Here is a 15,356-nt window from a genome sequence, read left to right on the forward strand (position 1 = left end):
CAAAATATTAGTCTACATTGCCTGAAGCCTTTTTACAGATTAAACAAACACTGCTATAAATGCTATCTGGGAATCAAGTAGCATGCGTAAAATTCATGGTGGTGATTCTTAAATGAAGCCATTTTCATGCATTTGAAATGATGTCAAACTCTTATACAGGATTACACTAACTCACCTGCAACATGAAATGTACAGCCAATACATTTATTTTTTTAAAATATAGTTTAACATCTTCTTCTGGATTGCAATCCCTCCTTAGTTATGTTTCCCAACCAACTCACCCAAAAGCAAGGCACAGATGAATAAAAGGTTATGGACTAATTCAGACAAATATATAAGATAGCATCTTCTTCCACCACTGACTGACCTGTGCAATACATTAAGCAGAAGAGGTCTCGTGCATTGCCCTGGTCATAACAGAGACTAGAAGCATAGGAGCCAATTCCTACGGGCTGAGATCCCTTCAGCTGCCCCATAAAATATTTGAGGAGGCTGCCCCCCCCCAAGGTTTATGGGCATTACCATTCAAATGGTGTCCATGCACCACATCTTGTGATTGATTATGTGGCATGGGGCACCCCTGACTAGGAGGGTGATGGCATGAGACAGTAAATTCTTGGTGTTTGACCCACAACTGCTCACACCCTTCCAAGTGATTTTCAGTCTGCCCCCACTGTAGCAATATTTATGAAAAGGCTACAGACATTTTTATTTGGCCCGGCAATTGATCCACGAAGCAAATTTTTTTTCTGGGGGGGTGGGGTGGGGGGCTACAGATACAATGGTCGCTGCCTATCCTATTTGATTTGATTTTGTGGTTTTAGTATTGTTTTACTGACATATTGTGATTTTACTATTCTTGGTGTTCATTGTCCTGTGCTCCAGACTGGAGGAAGTTTGGGACAGAAAATATTCAATAAATCTATAAATCTCGAGTTAAGGTTGTTTGTGTTCCACAGTGCTTCTTCCAGAAGAAGTTCTATACTTGCCTGTAAATTTTGTCTGGGATAGGTGACAGAAAATTCTACAATAGGTAGCATGTTGTTCGTAAACCTCCATTCATCTCACAACAGCACTCTTAAACTATTCTAACTGAAACTTTTCTCACATTGTAAATGACATAAACACATTATTGTGAGTTATAAAAGAGCCTGCATGGAGGAACGTTCCAAGATAGGTAAAGATTCTAAAGGGGATGATAAATCGATGGAGAAATGCACAGCACAGTGGAAATTGCTCTTCAGCAATTTGGACCAGAAGGCTAGAAAGATTTTACTCCAAGCAGAGACTTTTATAGCAGTATTAAAGCATGTCCAGCTGTCATTGGATAGCCCCGCTCCTTGTGGCCTCAAAGACAGAGATAACATAGCCTGCCAATTGTGTTAGGTGAGTTTTTCATCCTGAGGGCCACAGTCATCATGGGCAAACTCCCAGGGGCTGCATGCCTGTGGTGGGTGGGGCCAGAGGAAAAACTGGGAGGAGCAACAGACTTGACTCTTTGTAGAGTAGGTCACATGAAAGCCAGACGTTTCTACAGGCACATCACTTCAGCTGCAAGAGGCGCTACATAGTTCAAGGACATATTCCAGCCAGGGAAAAGCAACAAAAGAGGGCTGCAGAGGGACATGGTGTGGGGAGAATCCCAAGAGCCTTACAGAGAGGTTTAGAGGGCTGTATTTATCACAAACACCCCAGCCTGAGGTTCCTCTTCAGCCTTCCAAAGAATGGTTTCCAGTCCTAGCAATGATTTCATTAAAACTTTGGCTAGGTCTCTAAAGATTATGCTTATTCCATGCTACTAGGTGCCAAAATGGGAAGCAGGGGTGTAATACTGGCAACTTTCAAGATGTGTGTTGTTTTGTGTGATTGTGGGTATTTTCCTCCTAGGCATAGATAGTATCAAAACAAGGTTTACTTTCTTTTTCTGTAGTATATACATTTTGAATAATTTTTGGACATACTCTTCCTCTAAAGTACACATTTTTGTGCATTTTTCAATGCTTCCCCCCTAACATGAGCACATTTTTGTGTCCATATTTAACTGAAACTGCAAGTTCCTGCATTTTCCCTGATCCAAGACAATCCTTTATGCATGTAAGGGAGGGGGATACACAAGTCAGGAGGAATGAAAGGCTCGATGAGGGTGTGAACTGAACTGGCCCATGATCACAACTTAAGCCATTACAATCAGAAACGGAAGCACTAATCAATGGAGAAGCGGTTTTTGAAAACTCACAAAAGAGAAATAATCAAAACCATTAAAAATGCAATCACTTCCAACTGACTGTGCCTTTGTTTGCCTTTGCTTCTCCCGTTGACCAGGTAGACTGTGTGAGAGAAAGCAGGCAAGTCAACAGACAACAAGGAAGACCCACTCACTGATATCATCTTGCCCAAGTGTTCCCCAAAACCTGAATCTGGCACCAAATTAGACCCCTCCTCTGCTGCCTACCCACTTTTAACTGGCATATAACTCCAGCAGCATAAAAGCAATTTACTTTCCAGACACTGTGCTTGGCCATCTCATTGATTAGAGCTTCCTAATTATTTTCAAGTGATGTTTAATGGAAGAAAATACTTTCAGGATTAGATTTGTCTCATTAGCAACATGTAGCATTTCAATTAAGCCCATTCACTGTATCACCAACCATACATTTTTCTCAACCGCTGCTTCTCACTTCAGCCCTCCATTCCATTTTGACCAGCTTCTCATTGCTGTGCTTCTGTGCATTTTAATTGAAGGATTTCTTAAAGCTGGATGGTTTGACACATGTACTTTATGAGATTTTATAAAATAAAAATAAAAAATAGAGGGGAGAGAGAAAGAGATAAATGCTATTGGAAGCAAAGTGGAAAGAAAAGTCATCTGGAGGTGAGAATAGAAAAAACTGCAGGGGTACGAATGATGCACGGAGCTCTCTAAGGAAAGAAAATTTGTTCATGGTGCACTTCGCAGTGTGAATCATGCTGTTTTTCAGATAAGCTGCAAAATAAAGTTTAGCAGGGCATGTTGTTTTACAAGTTGATGATGATCTTTAGGGCCGTGTGAACTTTCAGTGCAAACAATCTTCTGGCTTTGATTTGAAAACCTTTCCTTTTATTTTGCTTCGCTGTTGCATAAGATGTACTCCTACCTCTCATTTGGGGATTTATTTATTATTGTAAGATACTCAAGGTCCTGCTTCTTTTCTGAACCCCCACTTTTTGCCCACAGACATTTCCCACACATAATCTTCAATGCCAGCCCTCTTGTAGGCACACCCATCCACATGTTTTGCATCCTTCCACATAGAATGCCTGGAAGAAAATGAAAAGGAATCCTTAAATAATTCCCAGGATGATGTGTTCAATATTGCAAGAAAATTAGATGTTTCCTCATTGTAACTTATTTACATTCAAATGTTATTTTTGCCTCTCTAGGCTCAAATGTCCATTCAAGGTCACATACAATATATTGAAACCCATTATTATTTTTAATATTATTTGTTATATTTGCCTATTGTTTTTTACAAAAATCTCAAAGCAACTTCCAGATCATTAACATAGAAAATCCACAACACAGAATAAAACACAATAATAAGGATATTCATCCAGCAAGAATAAAAAGGGCAAATTCTACCCCACTAAAAATAAGCAACCAAAACACACATTGTGGTTGCTAATTCCATTTTTAACATTGGATGTGTTAGGTCATTACCTTCCCTTCTGAAATGGTGGGTGTGTAGAGAGTACAAAAGAGAAAAACAACAGCTGCCAAGATTACAGCTAGAGTATGTAGGAACATAGCAGTCATAGCTGTCAACGTTTCCCTTTTTAAAAGGGAAATTCCCTTATTCTGAATAGGATTCCTCACAAGAAAAGGGAAAAGTTAACAGCTATGATAGCAGTGATGGCTGATCCATTAGGGCAAGTGGGGTGCTTCCCCACCAACATCAGTCTTCCCTCAGCCAACCCCCAGCCCATGCCTTGTTACTTACATCCAGTCCAGGTGGTGACACCGGCTGTCAGATCCCTCCTCCGTAAGTCTCAAAGTTGCAATTAGGCAGGTGTATGGAGAGAAAGAAACAGAATTGTTTGGTTCTGCCTATCAATCACTCTGGATTCACTTCCTGTTGACTTCATTATCTTTTGTCTTACCAGCCTCAGTGGACACCAGCCACCTGTGGAACATAGGAATCTGCCTTATACCAAGTTAGCCAATTGGTACCTATAGCTCAGTGTTGTCTAGATTGACCAGCAGCAGCCCCCCAGGGTTTCACACTGGGATGTTTCCAGCCCTACCAGGAGATGTCACTGAAAACTGAACCTGGGACCTTCTGTATGCAAAGTAGATGCTTTACCATTGAGCCACACCCTTTCTCTGTAGAAAACTGCCTATTTGAGAACATAAGTGCAAAAACTATGCATATCAAGTTACTAGAACTACCTCTTTATTTTTAACAGTGCTAAAAAAAATTTTTTTTTACTAGCATCCAAGTGTCAGTGCAAACAATAAATATTGCAGACGGCTAAATGATTCACATGGGCTCAGAGTTCTCTTGAAGACAGCAGCTCATGCCTACGAAATAATTCCAGTGCTGCCTGTGTGTATTCTAAAGCCAAGGAAAATGGAGTTTAAGCCTCCATTTTGGCTCCTCTCCAGGTTTCCAATATCAAATAACTTGAGTTCAGTTTAATGCTATGCTTTCAGGATTACCTCAGGATATTTGATTTAATGGCAAACTTCTCGGGCACAACTCTCTGCCATCTTTTTTTTTTCCCCTTTGGAAAGGAGAAAGTTAGGAGGACCTATTTTATTTTTAATTAATTTTATGGGGTATCATGTTCAAGGTCTTGCACCTTGGTAGCTTTCCATGTATTCATAAGTGTTGTGCTTTAAATGGTCTCCGTAGTGAATCGTTTACTGACTTTCCCTCCATTGTCTTCTCTTTCTGTTAATTCTTTGGCACAACCTTGAAGGTTACAAACTTCCTTTATGTGTGCATCTGTGTCTTTTGTCAAAGTCTACTAATGCGATGCAACATGACGCATCAGTGCATTCATTAAAGCCACAGAGCAAACTTAAGGTTTCTTTCCCTTCCTGTTATGGTTAACAAGGTGCTCTATATTGCATTTTAATCTTGCTCATCTCTTGCCCTGCCCCTTGGCCATTGTGATTAGTGCCGAAAACACAATCCAGAATCGATCATTTGCAGTTTGCCTTATAGTGCTGGGGTCCCAGGGTCACATTCCCTTCTGTGCAACCACCTGAGGGCCACATATGCCAGCAGTGTGTTCATCCAGAGGTAACACTGGCTGGAGCAACCAATGTATAAAACATATACTGTACATATATTGCACAGTAGGGTAGGTTCTAGACACACTCACACACCCCTCTCTGTGCTCTGTCTAGGCAAGCAAGAGGCATTATCATAGTTCAATGACACATCCCAGCCAAACAAAAGCAGCAAAGAAGTTTTTGTGAATCAGGGCCAATGTGGGGTGGTGAGAGGGTGTGCAAGGAGAGTCCCAAGGGCCAGAAAGAGAAGCTTGGGGATTGCATTTGGCCCTCAGGCGTGAGGTTCTCCACCCTTACTTTTGTAAATAAATTACTAATGGAAGCTGCCTTGTGCTGGGTGAGACCATTGGTAATTCTAGAGCCCTATTGCCTACAGTGCCTCTCTCCAGGGTTTGCAGCTGAGTCTTTCCCTGTGCCCAAGGTTCCTTTTGGACCTTATACACTCAAGTTTTATTGTCAATAACTGAGCTGAGGTCCCTCCTTACATAACCAGCAGCCCTTTCTTTAGTTACACTGAGTCAAATGGCTCAGTGTAGCTCAAGAAAGGGCTATAAGTCAGATGGCTCAGGTGGTGAACTGTGGGGGGCAGAAGATTGCATGCCTCTAGAGCTAGCCGCTATACAACCCATCCACCTTATCATTACTGTACTTCTATCACTCACCTCCTACTCTTCTTCTTGCTGCTCCTCTTTTCTCCTTCACTCTGAGGAAAGGGTGTGAGCTTGGTGATTGGTCACCAAGAGAATCCCAAGTACCATCCTCACTTCCCTGTGGTGGCAGCAAGTTACTTTTTTAAAAAAAAAACAACTTGTGACAGGGGCAGGGAATAAAAGAAGCAGTGGTTGAAGAGGAGGATGAAGAGGAAAAGCAGAAGTGTCAGGGAGGAGGAGAAAGTCATGGAGAGCAGGGGGAGGTGGCATAGTCTACTCAACTTAGGTGGCGCCATGTACAGCACCAGCTCTACTTTCCCCAATATGCACTAAATGGCTGCCGTGTTTTTTAATCAACCAATTAATATGTTACAAATTGAAAAAGTTTACAGCAAAGTTTACAGGAATGGGAACCTGTGAGTCTTCAGATGTTGCTGAATTACAACTCCCACCATTCCTGATCATTGGCCATGCTGGCTGGGACTGATGGGAATTGGAGTCTAGCTGCTTCTGAGGGGCCAAAGGCTCCTCATTCCTGGCTTTACACGATGTGCAAATCCCAGAGTGGAAACTGTAGCTTTGGTAGGACAATAGGGGTCTCCCAACAACTTTCAGCACCTTTAACTACAATTCCCAGGCTTCTTTGGGAGGAAGCCGTGCCTGCACAATCATACCGCTTTAAATGCATAGCGCAGATGGTGCCTAAGTTTATATAGTTGCCTTTTTTATTGCATTCCTCCATGCACACCTGGTATGTATTTGCCAGATTGGAAGTCAATCACATATGGAAATAAATACCCACTTCTGTTCATAACTTTTCAGGAGAGAGGTTTTGGGCTTCCAATATGCATAGAAAGCAGAGCACCAGCTGTGTGTGTGTGTGTGTGTGTGTAGCCTGCTTTTCCTTCTTGTTCTCCTTTTGATAGGGTGCTGCAAAATTTATAAGCCATATATGAGGCTATGTTAAGGGTTTCCTCTGTAGTTTATGATTCTATTACAATTGAGACTTCACATACGCCATAATCCTCTATTTGATAGACTTGGCCAGCTGTACACCTTAATCAAAGAGGCATATATGACATTCAGGAGTGTGCTTAGAATTTGAGTGCAGTTGTTGGGGGACAGAGACAAAGGGAAAAAAGCTGGAGATTTGAAGACTGCATCAGCAATAAAATACTGAAACAATAGGACTCTGGCGATGTTCTGTCAGGGTTAAAATGATATGTGAAAGAAGCACCTGGCTTGACAGTAGTACATGTGAAGAGGATCTAGGAGTCTTAGTAGACCACAAACCTAACATGAGTCAACAGCATTATGCAGCAGGAAGAAAATGGTAATGCTAAACTTGGTTGTATCAACAGAAGTATAGTGTACAGATCAGGGGAAGTAATACCACCACTCTAGAGTGCCTTGGTCAGACCACACTTGGGACAATGTGTCCAGTTCTGAGCATTACAGTTTAAGAATGATATTGACAAACTGGAACATGTGCAGAGGAGGGCAACCAAGATGATCAAGGGTTCGGAAACCATGCCTTATGAGCAACAGTCGAGGGAGTTGGATATGTTTAGCCTGAAGTAGAGAAGACTGAGAGGTGATATGCTAGCCCTCTTCAAAGATCTGAAGGGCTGTCATGTGGAAGATGGATCAAGCTTGTTTTTTCCTGCTCCAAGAGAGTAGGACCTGAACCAAAGAATTCAAATGACAATAAAGGAGATTCTGACTAAACATTAGGAAGGAATTTTAGATGGTAAGATCTGCTCTACGGTGGAATTAGCTGTCTCGGAAGGTAGTAGAGACTTCTTCACTGGTGACTTTTAAATGGATGTTGGATTGCCATCTGTCAGTGATTCATTAGCAAGGGGGTGGAGTATGATAGCTGTATGTACAACAATAGACTCATAGAAATGGAGAGTTGGACGGAATCCTGAAGGTCATCTAGGCAAAGCATGTCTTTCTAACTGCTCACAGTTCAACCATTTAATTATCTGTTCTGGGACATTTCCTGGCATCGACGTCAAGCTGACTGGTCAATTGTTACCTGGGTCTTCTCTCCCCACCACCACCTTTTTGAAAATGGGCACAACATTTGCCCACCTCCAGACTGTAGGGACCTCGCTTGTTCTACTAAAATTCTCACAACTCTGTGAGGCAGGTTAAACTGAGAGACAAAGTAGCCCAAAGTCACCCAGTTAGCTTCATGGCTGAGTGGGGATTTGAACCCTGATGTCCCAGATCCTAGTCTGACCCTCACACCTAGGAATTGGGAACTGTTGGCCCACTATACATTGTTGAACTATGTCTCCCATCAGCCCCAGCATGCATGGCCATTGGCCAATGGGCATGGGGTGTTGGGAGTTGTAGCTCAGGAACACCTGTAGGGTCAAAGGTTCCCTACATCTTCTCTAACCACTACACACACTGGCTATATACATCAGATCGAACATGCAGAAATTGGGTGGCTGTGAATCCCATGTTACAAAGAACAGTGTTTTGTTTGATGGGGTCTCAGAGGACAAAGATCTATTTGACAGAGCCCTCTATTTGAAGTATTGTCTGCTCCAAGTCCAATTTAAAGATAAACAACTCTCAGGAGAGCAGTTGCTTTGAATTTTCCCACCAACAGCTAGCAACTGGACAGCAAACTTAGCAGGCACAAAGGTCAGGGGGCCACAGTCTTCTCCAGTATGACAAGATGTTTTATCAAAACAAAATAAAAAAAATCCTTCCAGTAGCACCTTAAAGACCAACTAAGTTAGTTCTTGGTATGAGCTTTCGTGTGCATGCACACTTCTTCAGATACACAGAAGAAGTGTGCATGCACACGAAAGCTCATACCAAGAACTAACTTAGTTGGTCTTTAAGCTGCTACTGGAAGGAATTTTTTTATTTTGTTTTGACTATGGCAGACCAACACGGCTACCTATCTGTAAGATGTTTTATATTTCTAACAAAATTGTAGCCGCAATTTCTAAGCTTACATCTGTATATGAGAATATGCAAATTTTAGGCAAATTATTGCCCTCTCTCTTGACGATGTGTAAATGGCCACCTTGTATGACAAAGGGGCCCTGCTCTCCTTTAAGGTACTCAGATTCTCATGCAATTTAGGGCATGAGTTGGTTGGTTGATTTGGCACCTCACTGCTGCAACTGGCACCTACATTTATGCTTTGGAAGACCGCCGAGGCGATACTTTAGCCAGGAACTGAAACATGTGTGGGTCAGTGGCTCTCTGCCTAATGCAGCCTCACTTTATTGGTGCACTGTAAAAATGACTGGGGTCATTCTGTTAAAAAAAAAAAAAAAAGCCCAAATTGATACCAAGTTCTTCTTCTCCTGGAAACTGCTATAAAACACATAAAACAATGTGAAATAAATCTATCCTTTTCTGCAAAGCAGTATGTTGCTTTTTGAACGCCAGCTTTATGTAGCAACATGACATCTACTCATCAACAATATTTTAGGAGCTCGTTGAAATAATGAAATAGCTTCCATTAGATCCATTAAATTTTTTATAAATTATACCTGCAGTTTAGTCCATTAAAGTGAGAAGTGATGAGTTGCTCTTAGAATATCAGCTAGACCTTCCCAGAGAACATTTAATTATTCAATTCAAGAGTTTGTTTATTTTATTTTTATTTTTATTATTTTGCATAGCTCTGTATACTTCTACTTAGTTCTTTAATCTGAATGAGTGTGACTCTTCCTTATAAACCAAGAGTGAGCAACCTTTTATCTGTTGAAGGCCACATTAAGGGAAAACCTGTCACGGGCCACATGGCAACAGTCATGACATGATAGCAGGAGATAGAACCTAAGATGACAAAGGTGTTCTGGATTAGGAGTAGGATTGCAGAGGCAACCCTTCATGGGCTATGCAGTCAGAGACTCAGTTTGCGCAAACTATGGCTTAACATGACTATGTGAGTTCCCAGAGAGGCTGCTGAGTTCCTCCCACAGTCCTTCAGCTGCTGCACCAACCAGGGTTATGTCATGGTTTGGCTCAACCCATCATCTCCTCCAGACAAACCATATGCTGTAAACTAAGAACAAACTTTCAGATTTTTGGACCCATCGCCACCAGTCAACGTGGCCAATGATCAGGTATGATGGGGGTTGTAGTCCAAAGCACCAGGTTAGGAAAGTTTGGCCTATGGTGATCCATTCCAACCTTCTCCTTTCAGGGACTGGCTGGGTGAGGAAGAGTGGTGTGTGCTGCCTGCCCAAGCACCCTCCAGGCACGACTCAGAGGAAGAAGACTTAGACCCAGGAGAGTGGTAGTAGGATGCTGGAGACCAGTAGGAGGAGGGAACAAGCTGGGAGGTGGTAGAAGCAGGAAGCATGAGTGATCATGGGGAGTCAGAAGAAGAAAGCCATTCAAGGACAGTGGGGTTGCTGGGGGTCTTATTGTGAGCACAGACTCTGAAAGAGAGGACAGAGAGGAGCCAGGGACTGTTTCAGTTTCACAGCAATGGGCTGGTCACTCTAGAGCAGCAGCTCTCAACGTGTGGGTCCCCACATGTTGTTGGACTACAACTCCCATCATCCCTGAGCTCTGGCCTTGCTAGCTAGGGGTGATGGGAGTTGTAGTCCAACAACATCTGGGGACCTACAGGTTGAGAAAGGCTGCTCTAGAGCGAGTTCTCCTCCCCTCACACTGAGAACACAAGAGCATTGCGCATTGCTGAGCAATGCTCACTGTAGCTTACACCTGCCTGCGAGGTTTAGTCTATTTGAACTCTGTTGTGTTCTGACTTTTTTAAATGAAAAAGTTGGTTGTACCTTGAGTCTCAATCTTCCCTTTGACCTGTGCCTTCCTCACAGCCCTGACATCTCCCCTCTTACCAACCCAGGAAAATTCTGAAGAAATGGACCAAGGGTGCATCCATCCACTTTAGCTAGCCTTAAATTTCCATTTCCACAAGTTTGTTTCAATACATCCAAGTGAACAAATAGGGTAATTATAATCTATTAAGAAATGTGCTTGCAAAACATTATTGGCTAATTCATTTTTCTTTTCTTTTTTATAGGCAATCAAGTGAGAAACTAGAAATAATTTAATATATTATTGTAAGGTTAGTCGCACTCCCATAAACAGTTGTACAGAAGACTGCAAAATCAATTGCAGAAATAAACGCATTTGCAATTAAAGTTTAGAAGAGTACGTAAAACAAGCTCTTTTACTCCTCACAACTCTTTAAATCAAACTGACTCACGCTATGGGTAAGGAGAGAAACCTTCATTTGTCCTCAATGGTGGGTTTGGCCTCAGATATGTTATTCCCCAGCCCAGCCCCCTGCCTAGGTAGAGTCTGGGGAAAGTCTGAGGGAAATGCTATTTTTGCATGTTTCAGTCATCCTTTAGAATATGGTAGTTAATGAAGTGCCCTCCACATGTTGCTGAACTCCCATAAAGTCCAGCCAGGGTTGGGTGAATTTCTCAATTTCAGTTTGTCTGAGTTACACATTTTTGCAATATTCAGTTACCTATATTTTCACACCAGTTAGCTTTAATGAACGAACAAACAAACCAGTCCTCTTGACAATTTAGCAGCATTTTATGTGAATTTCTTCTGTCAACATTTTTATATGCAATTCCCAGTAACATACACATTTTTACAAAGTACCTTCCTACTATATAATGCATTTTAGTATGTTATTTTCACCAATATGTGCATTTTATACCCTAGTATATACTTTTTTTCTTTTTAAGCACTGCTGGCTGGCCAACTGAATTGCAAAATTTGGCAAAGTGCAAATTTTGAAGGATGTCTGTGCATTGTTTCAGGAAGTGAAAATTAGATATGTTAACCTTTACAAGTGAAGTAAATTGAATCCACCACCCACATTCCTAAGCATGGTCAATCATCAGAGTTGATGGGAATTGTAGTCCACATCATCTGCAGCAGCTCTAACTGCTTTAGAAAATCTGATGACCCTTGGGGTTCCTTGCAACTCTACAGTTCTGTGATTCTTGGTCTTTATGACTGATATCTTTTTTAAAAAATTCTCACCTTAGTTAACTTAAACACAGCAGAGTTGTTGTGGAATAGAGGAGTACTCAAGCCACAATGCCAAGGGCTATTGTTGCTGATTCATGAGCTCTGGGACTGGGATCAAGCTTGAGGAGATACACAGGGGAACCAATTGAAGTGCTGTTTTTCCTTTTTTATATATACATATTTATTAAAGTTTTTGAATACAAATGCATAAATAATAAACAACATTACTTATATCATAACATAATTTCATCACTTCTTTGGACTCCCTCACGTCTCCCGCTCACACTTACATCGTTACAAAAAAAAAAATTTCCAAGCAAATTACCCTCTTGTTTGCAATCTTATCTCCACTCATTTAAATAAAAACCTAGCAATTCTCCAAAAGGTTTGTATTTTCCTTAATCTCACTTCTCGTCAAATTCAGATCTAATTCAGTGGTAGGCAATTATTTATGATCTAGCATCCTTCTTAACATTCAACCAAATTACAATATTTTTGTAAATAAATCTTGAATTTCCTCCAGTCTTCCTCAACCCTCTCCTGTCCCAGGTCTCGGATTCTACCAGTCATCTCGGCCAGTTGCATATAGTCCATCAGCTGCTTCTGCCACTCTTCCAGTGTGGGTAGATCTTGAGTTTTCCAGCTCTTAGCGATGAGTATCCTTGCTGCCGTTGTTGCATACATAAAAAATGTTCGGTCCTCCTTTAACACCTTCTGGCCGACAATACCCAGAAGGAAGGCCTCTGGTTTCTTAGTAAAGGTATACTTAAATACCTTTTTCAACTCATTATATATCATTTCCCAGAAGGCCTTCACTTTAGGGCAGGTCCACCAGAGGTGAAAGAATGTTCCTTCGTGTTCTTTACATTTCCAACATTTATTATCAGACAAATGGTATATTTTGGCAAGTTTAACTGGGGTCATGTACCATCTATATATCATTTTCATTACATTTTCCTTCAGAGCATTACATGCAGTGAAGTTCAGCCCAGTGGTCCACAACCTTTCCCAGTCCTCAAACATAATATTATACCCAATGTCCTGAGCCCACTTTATCATAACCGATTTAACCATTTCGTCTTGTGTATTCCATTTTAACAGCAAGTTATACATTCTTGATAATACCTTAGTCTTTGGTTCTAACAATTCTGTTTCCAACTTCGATTTCTCCACCTGGAACCCTACCTTTTTATCGTTTTTAAAGACTTCTTTAATCTGAGCGTAATGTAACCAGTCTCGCACTTTATCCTTCATTTTCTCCAAACTCTGCAATTTCCAATTGTCTCCATCTTTTTCTAATATTTCCCAATATTTTGGCCATTTGGCCTCCATATTGGGTCTTTTTCGGGCCTTAGCTTCCAGAGGTGAAAGCCACCTCGGAGTTTTGTTTTCCAATAAGTCTTTGTATTTTGTCCAGACATTAAATACTGCTTTCCTGACAATATGGTTCTTAAAGACCTAACTGCTGTTTTTCCTTAGCAGCTTGTTGGACCAGGCCAACCCTTCCCCCAATTCCCTTTCATTTTCCCCCAATAAGTTTCCAGCAAAGAGGAGGTGGTACTTATCAATGAGAATGCCTGGAAGAGAAAGTTGCCACTGTAATTTTTAAAAAGTGTCAATCACGTCAAGCTTCTATTCTCCCCAGGATAAACACAGATCTATCAGAATAATGGTGGGTTTGGTATTTTGTCTGCTGTGTTTACAGAGTACATGTGTCATTCTTAGCTTATCAGATAAAGGTTACTGCTAGGAACAAGGTTAGCTGTCCAGAGACAGAGGGAAGAGCTATGCTGAAAATAGAACAAATGAAAAATTAGAATTCATAATAAGTCTCATTATTGTGACAATGATTTTTTTTTATTCGTACATCTTTTTAGGTTGATACTTTTCATAGCATAGAACTACTTCCGACTGAAAAAGAAAACTCTGATTACAAGAAAGTACAAGTCTTGAACCAAAGCTCAAAATTACTCAGATTAAAATGTTCCTCAAACAAGCCTATTTCAAAACTCCTATGGGGTCAAAAATCTCTATTTTCTGCATTATTTTACTGTCTATTGCAGTCCTTTGACACACACACAATTTTAAAAGCTTTTAAAAGCTTTTATTTCTTCCCCCTTTAAATCTGAGTCATGTAGTCTTTTAGACACTATTCTGTGCAAAAAATATCTACCAGTTTTTTTCAAGTTCTACAGACAGAAGTCAAGGCCAAAGTCAATACAACCTATTTATTCATTATGAATCTATTTGTTGCATTTCTATCCCAATTTTTCTCCAAGGAGTTCAAGGTGGCTTGCATGTGTCTACCCCTCATTGTTTGACCCCACAGCAATGCTTTGAGGTAGGGTAGGTTGAGTCACTAACTGGCCCCAGGTAATTCAATGAGCTTCATGGCTGAGGATTTGAACCCAGGTCTCCCAAGTCCTAGTCCGACACACTAACCACTATGCCACACTGGCTTTCTACACATAGGGAGACTCACAGGAGTGTTATTCATATGACAAGTTGAACTGCTGATTAAAAAATACTTGCAACTTAAGGGATATAGGTAGCACTTAGGAAAAGATGCTGCAGTACAGGGTGCTTTGTTTCCATGTGTCTGCCAGCCAGCCAGCCAGCCAGCCAGCCAGCCATGCCTTCTTTCAGGATACTCCATTCCATTCCTCCCTAGTTTACCACCACCACTCCAAATGTGCATGTTCAGTTCTCACTGGGCTCAGTTTTGGTCCACCCCTTCCCCACCAGCAAAGAATGTTTGTACTTTGTCAAACCCTCTAAGTTTGTGGTTATCTTTCATTTGTGTGTAGATGATATCATTTTGGCAACAAAGCCACGTTTCGTTAATGTGTCTGCTATTAGCATATGAGTTTTACACAGGAAAAGTGCAAATGTGCACGCAGACATACAAAGTTTACAGAGTCCTTGATGAGCTATCTTGCCTGGCTGATGGCGGGCAGGACTGCCTTTCAGCAACTCTATGATGTAGGTCATTATTACTATCCTATACTACAGGTGGAAGTCAGAAGCTGAGAAATAGTGCCTTGCCAAAGGCAACTTGGCAAGTTCTTGTCAGAGGTAAGAGAAATGAACCCAGGACACATTTCAGCTCATAGCAGACGACTCTTTGTGTACAGCTGCTGTAGCACTCTACAGCAGTTAAAATGGTACAAAAAAAAGGTATAATGGAAATCTCTCTGCTAATATACTAACATTAGGAGTTTAGGATGCAATGAAATAGCCATCAGAAGTGACATGAAGGCAATGGAATCAATCAGGCTTACTACCCTAGGCAAGCTCAGAGGCAGTGCCAGTGATCTGAGCTGAAACAATGAAGTTTTGTGACTAGAATATTACTGATTTAAACTGCCCAGGGATCTCTTGTGGGCTTCTGTTGCCAGTAATCCAATATAAGTTTTACTGGCTCA

General features: G+C 41.2%; 1 long non-coding RNA gene across 1 annotated transcript in view; it reads right to left on the minus strand.

Moving 5' to 3' along the window:
• Window positions 1–269: 269 nt before the first annotated feature.
• The window catches only part of LOC307222773, a 42,069-nt gene continuing 26,982 nt past the window's right edge, over window positions 270–15,356 (minus strand). Inside the window, exons 4-5 of the long non-coding RNA XR_013841871.1 lie at window positions 3,978–4,160; window positions 270–3,297 (exon numbers count right to left, since the gene is read on the minus strand). This is a non-coding gene — a long non-coding RNA (uncharacterized lncRNA). The remainder of the gene's footprint in view (window positions 3,298–3,977; window positions 4,161–15,356) is intronic.

The sequence above is a fragment of the Podarcis cretensis genome (assembly GCF_951804945.1).
Source record: "Podarcis cretensis genome assembly, chromosome: 8".
In the NCBI taxonomy this organism is placed as follows: domain Eukaryota; kingdom Metazoa; phylum Chordata; class Lepidosauria; order Squamata; family Lacertidae; genus Podarcis; species Podarcis cretensis.